This window comes from Oryctolagus cuniculus, chromosome 11 (genome assembly GCF_051225735.1).
Source record: "Oryctolagus cuniculus isolate XC-2025 breed Fujian yellow rabbit chromosome 11, ASM5122573v1, whole genome shotgun sequence".
In the NCBI taxonomy this organism is placed as follows: Eukaryota; Metazoa; Chordata; class Mammalia; order Lagomorpha; family Leporidae; genus Oryctolagus; species Oryctolagus cuniculus.
Genome location: NC_142877.1, coordinates 14580053 through 14596211, shown reverse-complemented (window position 1 = coordinate 14596211; position 16159 = coordinate 14580053). Strand labels below are relative to the sequence as shown.

The 16159-nt window shown below is 47.4% G+C and overlaps 1 protein-coding gene across 50 annotated transcripts in view; it reads left to right on the top strand.

The window, feature by feature from the left end:
- Positions 1–16159, top strand: part of PKIG (cAMP-dependent protein kinase inhibitor gamma) — a 98173-nt gene that overhangs the window by 77317 nt on the left and 4697 nt on the right. For 12 of the 50 annotated variants that reach the window (XM_070051808.2, XM_051845020.3, XM_070051797.2 and 9 more), the window contains one exon: positions 13085–13196. The exons of the other annotated variants lie outside the window; for them this stretch is intronic. The gene's annotated coding sequence lies outside the window, so the exon portion shown is untranslated. The remainder of the gene's footprint in view (positions 1–13084; positions 13197–16159) is intronic. 50 annotated transcript variants of the gene reach the window in all.

Here is a 16159-nt window from a genome sequence, read left to right as displayed (position 1 = left end):
GAGAGGCCGTTGCCCTTTGAGTCTGGGGAGTGCCCGCTCAGTAGGCCCTGGCATTGCCATCGGGTTTCCACAGCCCTTTCTTTGTCCAGGAAGACTTGGAGAGCGTTTGACCCACCCCTGACGAGTCCTGTCTCCTGGGACCAAGTCCCGCTTCTGTGCTCATGTCCTCTGCAAAGCCTGCTTGTTTTTTGTGTGATTTCTGCAAATATTGAATTTTTTAGAAAGAAAAAACAACAGGAAATGACCTTTCTAGTATATTTGGAAAGCAGCTTGTAGTTGTAACGGAATCTGCCTGAGCAATGAAGACTCACAGCCACCGACGGGAACGGCCCGTGGCGCTCTCGGCAGAGCCGGGGCCTCTTCAGTTTACAAAGCTGGGGGCGGGGAGAGCATCACAAACCCCGGGGAGAAGTGGCTTCCTGTGGGGAGACCTGACTGCCCGAGCAGGCACCTGCAGGCGCCACAGCCTCTGACCTGGGGCTGCTCTCTGCCATCCCGGGCATCCAGGCCCCACAAAGGTGCCAAGGCTGCCTGAGAATCAGGGAGAGACAGCTTCACTCTCTAGCACCCCGGGACTCGAGCTGAGATAGGAGATCGTCGATCGCTCTCGGTCTCGCCTTGTCTGCTGGCTCTGCCCGGATCTCCCTTTATTGGCCTTTCTCTGTAGGTTTCAGCCCAAAGTCACCTCCTTAGGACCTTTCCCTAACCATCTGACCTCGGACAGCCCGTCTGCCTGCAGCGAACCCTCTCCTGTTCTTGCCTAGCACATAGCGCCACCTGTGCCGATCCATTCCTTGACTGGCTCAATGCTTTTTCTCTCGTATCAGGTCCTAAGTGACTTCTTTAGCATCTAATGTGTGCGCCACACCTGGCACAATCCTGGGATTTAGAAGGCGCTCAGTGAACAGTGAGTGACCTGCTAGGACTGGAGGAGACTTTGTGGTCATATTTCAACCTTCATGCTGCAGATGGGGGGAGGGAGCTGGGAACCAAGAAGGGACCCTTTGTCGGGTCACACGCTGCATGCCGGTGGAGCCGGTCTTGCAGCCGCCGCCGTTACGACACAGGCTCTTTCTACCTGAGAATGTAGAGCATCTTCTATTATTTACTCAAATTCATTAAATATTCATTAAACTTCAACCATGTGCTAGGCCTGTCTACTGTAGCAGTGCACATGAGCCAGGGGCCCGACGCTTGTGGAAGTAGAAGTTTGGGCCTCTGTAGCAAGCAACAACAGCAGAGTTTATTGAAATGTCAAAAGGGAAATTTTACCTTGTCCCCTGCAGAGGGCCGGTGCTAGTGATTTACTGATTGCACGCCTCCCATGCCCCTGTGACTTCCAGACTGTGTGTGCGGCTTCGAGGCGTTGGATCTTCACGACAGCTCCGAGCTGCCCGTGTCGCTGCTGGGACTCCTGCACTTAGGCCTTCCACACACCACGCACCCACCCTTAGATGTGTGGTTCTCTCTGGGACTCATGGCCCCGGGCTGGGGGTCGGGGGGAGGAACGTGGTCTGGGAGAAGGAGCTCTGGACCAGGGTTGGGAACCCTGCTTTGAGGAACCATGGCCCAGGTGAGCTCTGGGATCTCCTTCATTGAGATTGTTACAAACTTCTCATGAACTGGAACTGGATCTTGGACTTTTCTGTCTCCAGAACAGTAAGAAGTCCCTGATTTGTACAGATGACCCCGTCTCGGGTGCTGGGTCGTAGTAGCACAAAACGGCCGAGCCGTCTTAACTCACCTCTGTGGAGGGCAGCCTGACAATCCTAGTGCAGTTTTAAAATTCAGGTCCTCAGATGTGGCCGTTCTGCTTTTGTGGAAACATCTCCGAAGTCCTTCAGTGGGGAAGTCATTGAATTGGTGAGACCTCAGGATAGCAAGCGGCCAAAACAAGAATGTTTGGTGCTTTAGGGACTCTGGGTTTGTGTCCAGTGTTTGGTATAATCCGAGCGGGGGTGGCTTCAGGGTGATCGGGAAGTGTTTCTAGATTTAAAAGACCACGATGGAAGAAGGATGGCAGGGGATTGGTGGTGCCACAGGATTCGCTGCACTCCTTACTGGCGCCCTGCTCACACCTGGGAAGCAGTGGCTGATGGCCTCCAGATAGGGTTCAGGTGTTGAAGGAGGTGGCTTAACCTGCTATGTATGCTACAGCAGCCCCTTCTTTAAGTATCTTTTTGAATTTGTACCTTATTAGAAAGAACAAGAGAGAGATGGACAGAGATCTTCCATCTGCTGGCCCACTCCCCAAATGCACCCTCCCCAGCTGCCAGGGCTGGGCCAGGCAGAGGCTAGGAGCCCAGACCCAACCCTGGTCTCCCGCACGGGTGGCAGGGACTCAAGTACCTTCTGTACCATTTAAGTGTTATAATATTGCAAATATATTCAAAAATGAAGTTAAAAATCAAATGAATACTTTCCCTGTAAAAAAATTAGAAAAAAATCACTCATAATTGATGTGTAATTATCATTGGAATTGTTTTCCATTTAACAACAGGTATACGTGTCTTTAAAAAATATTCATCCCTAATTTTGATGCCTGAAACTTCACTTGAATATGGCTTTGTCAAACGCGTCCACGTTTCTGCATTGCCCATTGGAATGAGATATCGTGCACTGACTTGGTGGAAAACGCAGGGTTCCTGCCCCACTGAGCCTCCCCACAGAGGCCTGACGCCCACGGCGGTGGGTCTGAGGATGGCCATTGTCTGCCGTGATTCCCCCTTGTGCTGATTTTAAAGAGCAGAGGGTGAGTAGAGACGAATACAGATGTGGGAGAACAGTGAAGCCGGAGCGCGCCTGGGAGAGGAGAAACCCCAGGCTCACCTTCGGGTCCTGCGCCCTGAGCGCTGGCACAGCCAGAGCGTGTTGGCTCCGCTGATGTTTTCCAGGACTGGCCTTTGAGCTTGGCACAGTTCTCTCCCCGTGCCAGGAGTGTCAGCTGCCAGCACTGGGCAGTGTATGAGACCCGACAGAGCAAAGGTGAGGGCAGAGTCCCCGGGAGGCCGTTCAGCGGGAAGCCCCGCAGGGTGCCCGGAGGCCTGGCCAGCCGGCGCGCTCTTCAAAGGCAGGCGGGGGGGGGGGTGTGTGTGTGTGTGTGTGTGTGTGTGAGACAGAAGGACAGAGAAGAACTTAATTCAGTGGGCGCTCAGGGAGCTGGGACTGAGCAGCCCCCTGTGCTGGCTCAGGGGCCAGGGTGAGGCCTTGCAGTGTGGGTGACGAGGTCCAGACGGAAACCCCTGTTGTCTCTGTCTCGGAAGGATGAGAAGGGAGGGAGCGGTGGCGCTGGTAGGCGGTGCGGCCAGTCAGGGGCAGTGCACCAGGGTGTGGTTGGGAACCTGCCTCTGGAGCTGCCGTGGGACATGAGCGCTCGCACTTCCGGACTTGGCAGCGCGCCTCGTGGCCGTCCTGCCTCAGTGACTGCGGCGGGCCGTGCCCCTCTTCTGACGCCTCCAGCAGTCTCCCTGCTTTCAGCAGGAGTAGGAACCACCTCTGGAACGCTTTCAGCCGAGCACAGAGCCTGGTTAGGGCAACTGCTCTCGAGGCAGCCACTGTAGGCTGGGTGCGCCATCTTCTGGAGATAGAGGGAATTGCCTTGGGGTTTGGCCCCACCTTTATTTTACAGGTAGGGAAACGGTCCCAGAGAAGGACAGGGTCTTGCCCCAAGGGTCAGTGGCTGAGCTGTTTTTTTGTTTAATTTTTATTTTTGTTTGAAAGGGAACACGAGCTGGCAAGCTATTTCCTGTCCACTGGTTCACTCCCCAGATGGTTGCAGTGGTTGGGGTTGGGCCAAGCCAAAACCAGGAACCAGAAACTCCATCCTGGTCTTCACGTGGGTGGTCCACATCTGCTGCTTTCCCAGGTGTGTTAGTAGGCAGCAGCCAAAACTCAAACCTGCCCTCGGATATGGGATGCCGGCGACATAAGCGGGGCTTAACCTGCCGTGCCCCAAAGCCAGCCCCGGGAATTGGGGTTTGAGGTCACGTGGACTCATCTTTTCCTCTCTACTCCAGGATACCTCCTTGTCTCCCTGTCTGATCTTTAAATGCCCCTATATATTTTTTTAATTTTTATTCATTTGAAAGCAAGAGAGAGAGGTCTTGCCATCCACTGGTTTGCTGCCCAGATGCCACGACAGCTAGGGCTGAGCCAGGCCAAAGCCAGGAGCCCAGAATTCCATCTGGGTCTCCCACATGGGTGGCAGGGATCCTAGGACTTGAGCCTCGCTTTGCTGCCTCCCATGCTTGTTAGCAGGAAGCTGAATCAGAGGCAGAGGTAAGAGTTGATCCCAGGCACTCTACTTTGGGGTGCAGGCATCCCAGGCAGTGGCTTGACCTGTGCCACAACACCCACTGCCCCCAATTCATTCTCGAGGTGTCTCCTCTGAGCTAGGTATTGTGGAGGCCGTGGACCCAGCCTCCATACGGTCAGCCCTTCCCTGTACACGTAGGTGCATACACCCAGCGCTTACCGAGCCCCACCCTGGGTGCTCCGCGGGTACTTCCTGCCCACATCAGTTACCTTCCGAAAGCGTTACACAATAATTGGGCTTATCAAAACCTCAAGCATTACAAAAACAGACATTGAAAGTGAAAGTTCCTCTTACAAAGAACCATGGTTGACAAGGTTGACTTGTGGGGCTTTTTCAGATTTTTAAAGATTCATTTATTTGGAAGGCAGAAATAGAAGGAGGGAGGGAGGGAGAGAGAGTGACATCTGTCTTCATCTGCTGGTTCATTCTCCAAATGGCCATAAGGGCTGGAGCGGGGCCGATCCAAAGCTAAGAGCCAGAAGCGTCTTCCAGGTCTCCCATGTGGATACAAGGCCCAAGGACTTGGACCGTCATCCTCTGCTTTCCCAGGTGCATTAGCAGGGAGCTGGATTGGAAAGTGGAGCAGCCAGGACTTGAACCATTGCCCATATGGGATGCCGACATTGCAGGAGGAAGCTTAACCTTCTACACCACAGCACTGGCCCCAGATTTTTTTCATGTATCTACTTTCTTTCTCCCCCAGAAAGTGAGTTTTATTTGAGGTGCTGTCGGTAGCCTGCATCTTTCAATCAGGTGAGCTCAGACGTCTCGCTATACCGACGGAGGCACATCGAGCTCATCTGTTTGAAGCATGCTTCACAGTTCCTGAAATGCCCAGCTCGATGGGTAGTGAGTGGCGTTACTGTTACTGACTGGTCCGGTACACCCCACCCCACTACAGCGGGCACTGGGTGTTCCTGGGCCATCTGCCCCGGACGGTGAGCCCTCCCGTGCTCAGACCGTCCTTTCCACTCCCTGATCAGGGGTGCAGGCAGCCCCTGCCCATGAGGTGACTGTGGTTTAATTGGCTTCAGAAAACCACAGGGGTAGGTGTTCAGCACAGGGGTTAAGATGCTGCTTGGGACGCCCATGTCCCACATTAGAGTGTCTGGGTTGAAATTGTGGATCCACTCCTGATTTCAGCTTCCTGGAATGGGAAGGTCCCCAGGGAGGCAGCAGGTGCTAGCTTAAGTAGCTGGGTCCCTGTCACCCATGTGGGAGACTCAAGGGTTGAGTTCTGACTCCTGACTTCTGTCTGACTCAGCCCTCGCTTCTTCAGGCTTTTGGGGGAACCAGTCAGTGGCTAGAAGAGCGCTCGCTCGCTCTCTCTCTGCCTTTCAAATAAAATTTTTTAAGATTTATTTATTTGAAAGACAGTTACAGAAAGAGGTAGAAAGAGAGGTCTTTTTTGTTTTGTTTTGTTTTGTTTTAATTTATTTTTAAGGAATACAAATTTCATAAGTACAACTTTAGGAATATAGTTATTCTTCCCACCCTCTTCCTCCTCCCTCTCCCCTTGCCAGTCCCATTCTCCATTAAGATAGATTTTCAATTAATTTTGTACTCAGAAGACCAACTCTATACTAAATAAACATTTCAACAATTTGCACACACACACACACACACACACATAGACAGACACACAGAAAAAAACTGAGAACTAGTTATACAGTTAACTCTCATATTACAACTCCTTGAAAACAGAGATCCTGCATTGGCAGTTAGTGCACAGTGACTCTTGTTAATTTAACAATTGGCACTCTTATGTATGATGTCAGTGACCACCCAAGACTCCTGACATGAGCTGCCCAGGCTATGGAAGCCTTTTGAGTCCACAAACTCTGTCAGTATTTGGACAAGGCCATAAGCAAAGTGGAAGTTCTCTCCTCCCTTTAGAGAAAAGTACATCCCTCTTTGATGGCCCCTTCTTTCTGCTGGGGTCTCACTCACAGAGACCCTTCATATAGAACATTTTTTGCCACAGTGTCTTGGCTTTCCATGCCAGAAATGCTCTCATTGGCTTTCCAGCCAGACCAAGAAGCCTTAAGGGCTGATTCTGAGGTCAGAGTGTTACTTAAAGCGATTGTCATTCTATGAGTCTACTGTGTGGACTGCTTCCCATATTGGAATATACTCCCTTTTTAATTCTATTATTATTACCAGGCACTTGATCCTATTTATATGATCACTTTTTTTTTTATTTGTCAGAGTTATAGACAGAGAGAGAGAGAGAGAGAGAGAGAGAGAGAGAGAGACGGAGAGAAAGGTCTTCCTTCCATTAGTTCACTCCCCAAATGGCCACTATGACCGGCACTGTGCCTATCCAAAGCCAGGAGCCAGGTGCTTCCTCCTGGTCTCCCATGTGGGTGCAGGGGCCATCCTCTACTGCCTTCCCGGGCCACAGCAGAGAGCTGGACTGGAAGAGGAGCAACTGGGACTAGAACCCAGTGCCCATATGGGATGCCAGCCGCTGCAGGTGGAGGATTAACCAAGTGAGCCACAGCGCCAGCCCTAATAAGAAAACTTTAACACTTAATCCTATCTATATGTTCACTTTAACACTTAATATGATCACTTTAACAATTAAGATGGCATTTTTACCACCAAGCTTAATGGGATTTAGAGTCCCATGACAAGTTTTTAAACTATACCCTTATAAGTAAGTCCATAGGAATGTATGCAGAACTATACAGCTTTACAGTTACAAAATTCCTCCTCTCTCTTTTATTTCCACTCTTATTTTTTGCTGAGATCTATTTTCAGTTGACTTTATACACATATTATTAACTCTGTTAAGTAAAAAGTACAACGAATACTATAAAGGAAAAAAAAACAAAACAAAACAAAAAACTGTTTCTTGACTTTCAAGACAAAGGCAGCTCAAATCATCCCTTCTCAAAGTGTCAATTTCACTTCTACCGATTTTGTTTTAGGTGCTCTATTAGTTATCACAGATCGGGGAGAATATATAGTATTTGTCTCTTTGGGACTGGTTTATTTCACTAAGTATGATGTTTTTCCAGATTCATCCATTTTGCTGTAAATGACCGGATTGCATTTTTTTTTTACTGCTGTGTAGTATTCCATGGTGTACACAATCCATAGTTTCTTTATCCAGTCTTTGGTTGATGGGCATGTAGGTTGATTCCATGTCTTAGCTATTGTGAATTAAGCTGCAGTAAACATGAGGATACAGATAACTCTTTCATATGCTGATTTTACTTCCCTTGGGTAAATTCCCAGGAATGGTTTGGCTGGGTCATGTAATAGATCTGTATTCAAATTTTAGAGGTATCTCCTAACTGTCTTCCATAGTGGCTTTACCAGTTTACATTCCCACTAACAGTGGATTAGTGTACCTTTTCCCCCACATCCTCACCAGCATTTGTTATTTGTTGATTTCTGTATGAAAGCTATTCCAACTAGGGTGAAGTGAAACCTCATTGTGGTTTTGATTTGCATTTCCCTGACAGCTCGTCATCCTGAGCATTTTTTCATGTGTCTGCTGGCCATTTGAATATCCTCTTTTGAAAAATTTCTGTTTAAGACCTTTGTCCATCTCTTAACTGGGTTGTTTTGTTGTTTTGGAGTTCCTTGATCTGTTTGTATATTCTGGTTACTAACCCTTTATCAGCTGTATAGTTTGCAAATAATCTCTCCCATTCTGTCAGTTGCCTCTTCACTTTCCTGAGTGTTTGTTTTGCCATATAGAAACTTCTCAATTTGATGTAATCCTGTTTGTTAATTTTGGTTTTGACTGCCTGTGCCTCTGGGGTCTTCTCCAAGAACTCTGCCTATGCCAGCATCTTACAGGATTTCCCCAATGTTCTCTGATAATTTGATGGTGTCAGGTTGTAGATTTAGATCTTTATCCATGTTGAGTGGATTTTTGCGTAAAGTGTAAGGTAGGGGTCTTGCTTCATACCTCTGCATGTGGAAATCTAGTTTTCCCAGCACCATTTGTTAAAATGACTGTCCTTGCTCCAAGGATTGGTTTTAGCTCCTTGGTCAAATATAAGTTGGTTGTAGATGTTCAGATTAATTTCCAGTGTCTCTATTCTGTTCCATTGGTCTATCCATCTGTTTTTGCAATAGTACCAGGATGTTTTCATAACTTCCTTGTAGTATGTCTTGAAATCTGGTATTGTGATGCCTGCGGCTTTGTTTTTATTGTATAAGATTGCTTTAGCTATTCGAGGTCTCCTGTGCCTCCATATGAATTTCAGCATCATTTTTTCTAGATCTGAGAAGAATGTCCTTGGTATTTTGATTGGTATTACATTGAATCTGTAGATTGCTTTTAGAAGCATGGACATTTTGATGATATTGATTCTTCCAATCCATGAACATGGAAGATTTTTCCATTTTTTGGTATTCTATGTCTTTCTTTAATGTTTTGTAATTCTTATTGTAGAAGTCTTTGACCTCCTTGATTAAATTTATTCCAAGATATTTGATTTTTTTTTTTTTGGTAGCTACTATGAATGGGATTGATCTTAGAAACTCAGTCTTAGGGGCCAGCACTGTGGCACAGTGGCTTAATGCCCTGGCCTCCTGGCCTGAAGCGCCAGCATCCCATATGGGCGCCGGTTCTAGTCCTGGCTGCTCCTCTTCCGATCCAGCTCTCTGGGATAGAAATAGAATATGGCCCAAGTCCTTGGGCCCCTGCACCCGCGTGAGAGACCCGGGAGAAACTCCTGGCTCCTGGCTTCGGATTGGCGCAGCTCCAGCCATTGCAGCCATCTGGAGAGTGAACCAACAGATGGAGGACCTCTCTCTCTCTCTCTCTCTGCTCTCTCTCTCTCTCTCTCTCTCTCTCTGCCCTTCCTCTCTGTGTAACTCTTTCAAATAAATAAATCTTTAAAAAAGAAACTCAATCTTAACTTTGGTATTGTCTGTGTATACAAAGGCTGTTGATTTTTGTGTACTGATTTTATATCCTGCTACTTTACCAAACTCTTCTATGAGTTCCAGTAGTCTCTTAGTGGAGACTTTTGGATTCCCTATATATACAATCATGTCATCTGCAAATAGGGATAATTTGACTTCCTCCTTCCCAATTTGTATCCCTTTGATTTCTTTTTCTTGCCTAATGGCTCTGGCTAAAACTTCCAGAACTATATTGAATAGCAGTGGTGAGAGTGGGCATTCTTGTCTGGTTCTGGATCTCAATGGGAATGCTTCCAACTTTTCTCCATTCAGTATGACACTGGCCATGGGTTTGTCATTAATTGCATTGATTGTGTTGAGGAATGTTCCTTCAATACCCAATTTGCTTAGTGTTTTCATCATGAAAGGGTATTGTATTTTATCAAATGCTTTCTCTGCATCTGTTGAGATAATCATATGGCTTTTGTTCAGCAGTTTGTTAATGTGATGCTATCACATTGATTGATTTGCAAATGTTGAACCATCCCTGCATACCAAAGATATGTATAAGTAGATTATAAGTAGATAAATCCTACTTGCTGTGGGTGGATGATCTTTCTGATGTGTTGTTGGATTCGATTGGCTAGAATTTTTTTCTTTTTTTAAAAAAGATTTATTTATTTATTTGAAAGGCAAAGATACAGAGAGGCAGAAGCAGAAACAGAGACAGATATTCCATCCGCTGGTTCACTCCCCAGATGGCCTCATTGGCCAGAACTGGGCCAATCTGAAGCCAGGAGCCAGGAGCTTCTTCTGGGTCTCCCATGTGGGTGCAGGGGCCCAAGCACTTGGGCCATCTTCCACTGTTTTCCCAGGCCATAGCAGAGAGTTGCTGAACTCCTTCACCCACAAGGCTATGGCAGCTTGCAGCAAAGGCTGTTCCAGAAAGAGCATCCACGTCACCCAGTTCTTAGCCAAAGATGGGAGCTCTCTGAAGACAGCCAGACAGGTGGCAGGGTGCCCATACAATCGATCCAAAACCCCAGGGCTTAGGCTCCCTAAGAATTCCTGCAGATTCCTGCATTGTAGATGCACCCGGTTCAGTCCACCCCTAGAAGGGGCACTCTCCATCACCACTCTGTGCCGACCCCCCTCACTGGCCCCGAGTCTCCAGCCGTCGCTTAAACGGAGCCAGTGTCCCGGAGATGGAGGAAAGGATGGTGAGGAAATGAGAGAAAAAGATGGAAAGCAACAAGGGATTTCACAGCAGCCCAGAATGGGGAAAACAGAAGAGAAGGAAAGGAAGAGATTGGCTAGAATTTTATTGAGGATTTTTGCATCTATGAAATTTTTTTGCATCTATGAAATTGGTCTGTAATTCTTTCTCTGTTACATCTTTTTTAGGTTTAGGAATTAAGGTGATGCTGGCTTTGTAGAAAGAATTTGGGAGGATTCCCTACCTTTCAATTGTTTTGAATAACTTCAAAAGAATTGGAGTTAGTTCTTTAAATGTCAGGTAGAATTCAGCAGTGACTACATCCATTCCTGGGCTTTGCTTTGCAGGGAGGCCCTTTATTACTGATTCAGTTTCCATCTTGGTTACAGGTCTGTTTAAGTTTTCTGTGTCTTCATGGTTCAATTTAGGTAGGTTGTATGTGTCCAGGAATCTATTTCTTCTAGGCTTCCCAGTTTGTTGGCATACAGCTCTTTGTAGTAATTCCTGATGACTCTTTTTATTTCTGTGGGGCCTGTTACATTTCCTTTTTTATCTCTAGTTTTATTGATTTGGGTCTTCTCTCTCCTTTTTTTTGGTTAGTTGGCCAATGGTCTGTCAATTTTATTTATTTTTTTCAAAAAACCAGATCTTCGTTTTGCTGATCTTTTGTATTTTTTCATTCAATTTTGTTTTCTTTAATTTTAATTCTTTTCTCCTACTAGTTTTGAGTTTGGTTTGCTGTTGTTTTTCTAGATCCTTGGGGTGCATTGATAGCTCATTTATTTGGTGCCTTTCTAATTTCTTGATTTAGGCACCAATTGCTATAAAATTTCCTCTTAATACTGCTTTTGCTGTATCCCATAAATTTTGATATGTTGTGTTGTCATCTTTACTTGTTTCCAGGAATTTTTTGATTTCTCTTTTGAGTTCTTCCATGACCCACTGTTCTCTCAGGAGCATGTTGTTCAGTCTCCATGTGTTTGCATATGCTCTGGGGATTCCTGAGTTGCAGATTTCCATCTTCACTCCATTTTGGTCCAAGATGATTTAGATTTTTTGAATTTGCTGAGACTTGCTTTATGGCCTAGCATGTGGTCAATTCTAGAGAAAGTTCCTTGCACTGGTGAGTAGAATGTGTATTCTGCAACTGTAGGATAAAAAGTTCCATAGATATCTGTTAGGTCCATTTGGTCTATAGTGTCGATTAAATCTGCTGTTCCCTTTCTGATTTTCTGTCTGGTTGATGTGTCCATTGCTTAGAGTGGAGTAAAAAAGTCCCCCAATACTATTGTATTGGAGTCTATGTCTCCCTTTAGATCCCTTAACAATTCTTTTAAATAGCCAGGTACCCGGAAATTAGGTGCATATATGTTTATAGTAGTTACATCATCCTGTTGATCCCTTAATCATATATAGTACCCTTCTTTGTCTCTTTTTAACAATTTTTGTGTTAAAGTCTATTTTGTCTGATTTTAGGACAGCTACACCAGCTCTTTTTTTGTTTCTGTTGGCACAGAATATCTTTTTCCATCTTTTCACTTTCAGTGTGTGTGCATCTTTGTTGGTGCAATGTGTTTCTTGTAGGCAGCAAATAGATGGGTTTTGTTTTTTAATCCATTCAGCCAGTCTTTGTCTTTTAACTGGGGAGTTGAGGCCATTTACATTCAAGGTTGACTTTTTTTTTTTTTTTTTTTTTTTTTGACAGAGTGGACAGTGAGAGAGAGAGACAGAGAGAAAGGTCTTCCTTTTGCCATTGGTTCACTCTTCAATGGCCGCTGTGGCCAGCACACCGCGCTGATCCGATGGCAGGAGCCAGGTACTTATCCTGGTCTCCCATGCGGGTACAGGGCCCAAGCACTTGGGCCATCCTCCACTGCCTTCCCTGGCCACAGCAGAGAGCTGGACTGGAAGAGGGGCAACCGGGACAGAATCCAGTGCCCCAATCAGGACTAGAACCTGGTGTGCCGGTGCTGCAGGCGGAGGATTAGCCAAGTGAGCCGTAGCACCAGCCAAGGTTGACTATTGATAAGTAATGACTTTGCCCTGCCATTTTTTGTTGTTGTTGTTGTTGTACAGGCAGAGTGGACAGTGAGAGAGACAGAGAGAAAGGTCTTCCTTTGCCGTTGGTTCACCCTCCAATGGCCGCCACGGCTGGCACGCTGCAGCCGGCGCACCGCGCCGATCCAAAGGCAGGAGCCAGGTGCTTCTCCTGGTCTCCCATGGGGTGCAGGGCCCAAGCACTTGGGCCATGCTCCACTGCACTCCCTGGCCACAGCAGAGAGCAGGCCTGGAAGAGGAGCAACCAGGACAGAATCCAGGCCCCCGACCGGGACTAGAACCCAGTGTGCTGGTGCTGCAAGGTGGAAGATTAGCCTATTGAGCTGCGGCGCTAGCCTGCCCTGCCATTTTTCCAAAGACATTCCTAATTTATTCTTTGAGCTTCCCTTGATCTTTTACTGAGGGATTTTCTTCCTTTACCTTCTTTCTTATTGATGACCATGGTTCTGTGTTTCTCTGCAACACATCCTTAAGCATCTTTTGCAGGGCTGGATGGGTGGTGACAAATACTGTTATGGAAGGTCATTATTTCACCTTCATTCGTAAGAGCTTCGTAGGGGATAATATTCTGGGGTGACAGTTTTTTTCTCCTAAGACTTGGACTGTATCTCGCTATTCTCTCCTAGCCCGTAGGGTTTCTGATGAGAAGTCCACTGTGAGTCTCATTGGAGATCTTCTGGAAGTAATCTGGTGTTTCTCTCGTGCACATTTTAGAATCTTCTCTCCATGTTTACTGTGGTGAGTTTGATTACTATGTGTTGTGGGGAAGATCTTTTCTGGTCATGTCTATTAGTTCTTTGTGCTTCCTGTACTTGGATGTCCCTTTCTTTCTCCAAATTAGGGAAGTTTTCTGTTATTATTTCACTAATAAAGCCTTCTAATCCTTCAGGAACTCCTAGAATCCATGTTGGGTTGTTTGATAGTATCCTATAGATTCCCAATAGTGTTTTATAGTTTTCTAATTTCTTGTTTTTGGTTTGACTATATAATTTCCTGTGTTTTGTCTTCTAAGTCCAATATGCTTCACATATTCTTTTGCTAAGGCTTTCCACTGCATTTTTTTTAATTTGTTTTGTTGAATTCTTCATTTCATTTTGATTTCTCTTTAAGATCTCAAATGCATAGGGGAAATTTTCTTTCATGTCCTGTATGGATTTCAGTAGTTCATGCATTTGCTTCTGGTTATTTCTGTGTAATCTTACCAGTTTTTTGAATTCCATTTCTTGCATTTCTTCCATCTCATCATCTTCACAATCTAGTATTGAACGTGTTGTGTTCTTTTGGGGGAGTCATGTTGTCTTCCTTATTCTTGTTTCTTGAATTGGTGCCTTGTTGTTGTATTTGTGGAGGTGCTTGTCGGCTTTCTTTCTTTTTTCTGCTATGGTGGCTTTTATCTTTGTACTATCCCTCTGTAGTGGAATGTCTGTTTTCAGTGAATAGGTAGAGGCTTGTATTGGGTGTGGCCAGGGAGCTCTGTTCAGTTCTCCAAGGTGAAGGGCATGCCTAAGGTGACATACCCAGGTTTGGCGTGGTAAATATCCTTTTTTTTATTTATTTTTTATTTTTTATTTTTTATTTATTTTTTTTTTTTTGACAGGCAGAGTGGACAGTGAGAGAGAGACAGAGAGAAAGGTCTTCCTTTGCCGTTGGTTCACCCTCCAATGGCCGCCGCGGCTGGCGCGCTGCGGCCAGCGCACTGCGCTGATCCGATGGCAGGAGCCAGGAGCCAGGTGCTTATCCTGGTCTCCCATGGGGTGCAGGGCCCAAGCACCTGGGCCATCCTCCACTGCACTCCCTGGCCACAGCAGAGGGCTGGCCTGGAAGAGGGGCAACCGGGACAGAATCCGGCGCCCCGACCGGGACTAGAACCCGGTGTGCCGGCACCGCTAGGTGGAGGATTAGCCTAGTGAGCCGCGGCGCTGGCCTTATTTTTTATTTTTTGACAGGCAGAGTGGACAGTGAGAGAGAGAGACAGAGAGAAAGGTCTTCCTTTGCCGTTGGTTCGCCCTCCAATGGCCGCCGCGGCCGGTGCGCTGCGGCCGGCGCACCGCGCTGATCCGATGGCAGGAGCCAGGAGCCAGGTGCTTTTTCCTGGTCTCCCATGGGGTGCAGGGCCCAAGCACCTGGGCCATCCTCCACTGCACTCCCTGGCCACAGCAGAGAGCTGGCCTGGAAGAGGGGCAACCGGGACAGAATCCGGCGCCCTGACCGGGACTAGAACCCGGTGTGCCGGCGCCGCTAGGCGGAGGATTAGCCTAGTGAGCCGCGGCGCCGGCCCCCCCTTTTTTTTTTTTTTTTTTAATCAGAAGGGAAGTTTATTCTGCTCAGCTGAGTGCCTCACCTCAAAGGAGGCCAGTACCTGAGCACTAGCCCCAGTAGGCATATTTGTCCACTCTGGCCTAAGACCACACAAAGTCCTCAGTGTCAGCTCAGATTCCCCAGCAGTGTCCCTCACCAGGTAACCAGGAAGCCCTGAGTGTATGGAGTCTCCCACAGTGACTGCCCAGACTCCCATCCACACTGTGAATCCTCCCACACAGCCTCAGTTTTTTTCATAGTCTCAGCGCAGAAGCCTCCCACAGTCACAAGCTCCCAGCCCCTGTTACTTCTCCCCACCAGAGTCAGGAGCCTCCACTCAGCTGCTTGCTGGGCCCAGGCACAAGCTGATGCAGCTGTTACGTATGTCCAAAATGGCGCCTGCTCTATGGGCTTGTTACAGGACACCATTGTAAAGTGATCAGGGAGAGAAATGTGTCCCTCCTCTTTTTTTTCTCCTCTAGTTTGGCAGGTACATTATCCCTCCAGGCTCCAAGCCGGGTTCCCTCGAGGCTCCTGCAGCTCTAGCATCAGTGGTTTGGGCTGCTGCAGTTTGGTCTCCCTTTCCAATGCTGGTGCGCAGGCTGTCATCTGCACAGTGTCTCTAATTACTGTAGCATTTCTTCTGCCATTTTCTCCCTAACTCTTCCCTGAGACTGTACTCACTCCACTTTTTTTAAACTATCTTCTCCTGGACTAGAGCAGTAGGCTCCCTCCCTACGCCGCCATCTTGGAACTCCTTGAGAGAGAGGTCTTATATCTGGTTGTTCACTCCTCAAATGGCTGCAGTGGCTGGAGCTGAGCTGATCAGAAGCCAGGAGCCTCCTCCAGGTCTCCCATGTGGATGCAAAGGCCCAAGGACTTGGGCCATCCTCTGCTGCTTTCCCAGGTACATTATCAGGGAGCTGGATTGGAAGTGGAGCAGCCAGGACTTGAACTAGCGCCCATGTGGGATGCTGGTGCTGCAGGCTGGGGCTTTAACCTGCTGTGCCGGCTCCCTTTCAAGTACATTTTTTAAAAGGAAAATCATAATTCTCAATGATCCTAGCATCCCCCTTCAGAGCAGCCTTTCAGTAATATAACAGCTGTGTCCTCTTGTTGGTGAGGCTGCAGATAAATGGACAGACTTGTGTGCTGATGGTGGGAATGCAACTGGAACAGTCAGTTATGGGGCGGGATGGTAATGATCTTCAGTCCCCTGGTTCAATCCCCAGACGGCTGCAACAGCCTGGGCTGGGCCAGGCTGAAGGCAGGGTGTCAGGGGCCCAAGCACCTGGGCCATCCTCTCCTGATTCTCCCAGGCCATCAGCAAGGAGCTGGACCAGAAGTAGAACAGATGAGACACAAACCTACGCCCATATGCGGTAGCTTTACCTGCTGTGCCA